The following is a 1390-nucleotide window of genomic DNA, read 5'->3' on the forward strand; positions in this document are numbered from 1 at the left end:
TCTGTCCTGTAGCTGTCTGTCTGTCCTGTAAGCTGTCTGTCTGTCCTGTAACCTGTCTGTCTGTCCTGTAAGCTGTCTGTCTGTCCTGTAACCTGTCTGTATGTCTGCTGGTCAGCTGTCTGTCTGTCCTGTAAACTGTCTATATTCTGCTGGTAACCTGTCTGTCTGTCCTGTAAGCTGTCTGTGTGTCTGTCTAGGTTCACCTGTCTGTCTGTCCTGTAAGCTGTCTGTATTCTGCTGGTAACCTGTCTGTCTGTCCTGTAACCTGTCTGTATTCTACTAGTAACCTGTCTGTCTGTCCTGTAAGCTGTCTGTCTGTCCTGTAACCTGTCTGTCTGTCTGCTGTAAGCTGTCTGTCTGTCCTGTCTGTCTATGTTCTAGCTGTAACCTGTCTGTCTGTCTGCTGTAAGCTGTCTGTCTGTCCTGTAACCTGTCTGTCTGTCCTGTAAGCTGTCTGTCTGTCCTGTAACCTGTCTAGGTTCTAGCTGTCTGTCTGTCTGTCTATCCTGTAAGCTGTCTGTCTGTCCTGTAAGCTGTCTGTCTGTCCTGTAACCTGTCTGTCTGTCCTGTAAGCTGTCTATATTCTACTGGTAACCTGTCTGTCTGTCCTGTAAGCTGTCTATATTCTACTGGTAACCTGTCTGTCTGTCCTGTAACCTGTCTATATTCTACTGGTAACCTGTCTGTCTGTCCTGTAAGCTGTCTGTCCGTCCTGTAACCTGTCTGTCTGTCCTGTAAGCTGTCTGTCTGTCCTGTAAGCTGTCTATATTCTACTGGTAACCCAATTATTAAATAACTCAAATCAAATGTTAACTGATGCCTTCCCCCAGAGCGATACCCCATGGGATCTTCCCCTACTTCACATATCTCTCTCCAGCAGTGCTTCAATAAATGAAGTCAACAACAAAGTAATAAAGACCTTTAATGTGCCAAACCCATCCCTGCCTCCAGATACTAATGGTCCTCGTATATGAAAATATTAACTGGAATAGAGCATGGAGTAACCCATTTACATTTTTAGTTACAAACAAAGTAAAAGAAATATCATTTAACATTCTTCACCATTTTCCCCTGTAACCAGAGTCTCTCTAGATGTGTCCCTACCGTATGGAAACAGAAACGTTAGACCATTTATTTATTAATGTAAACTAGAGCTGTTCACACAGCTCTTCTCTGAGGAATAATAGGCAATGTTTCATTAATGGACAGGTTGGCTCAAACATACATTCATCTCATTTTGATATCTTCTTTCACTTTTCTGACTCAAACTCCTCCGTACTATATATATATATATATATATATATATATATATATATATATAATATAGTCAACTTAAAAATATTCTTTATTCATAAACCCCTTTTCAATGTTTTTAAACTTGACTTAAAAA

Source organism: Sander vitreus, unplaced genomic scaffold (assembly GCF_031162955.1).
Source record: "Sander vitreus isolate 19-12246 unplaced genomic scaffold, sanVit1 ctg344_0, whole genome shotgun sequence".
NCBI classification, from domain to species: domain Eukaryota; kingdom Metazoa; phylum Chordata; class Actinopteri; order Perciformes; family Percidae; genus Sander; species Sander vitreus.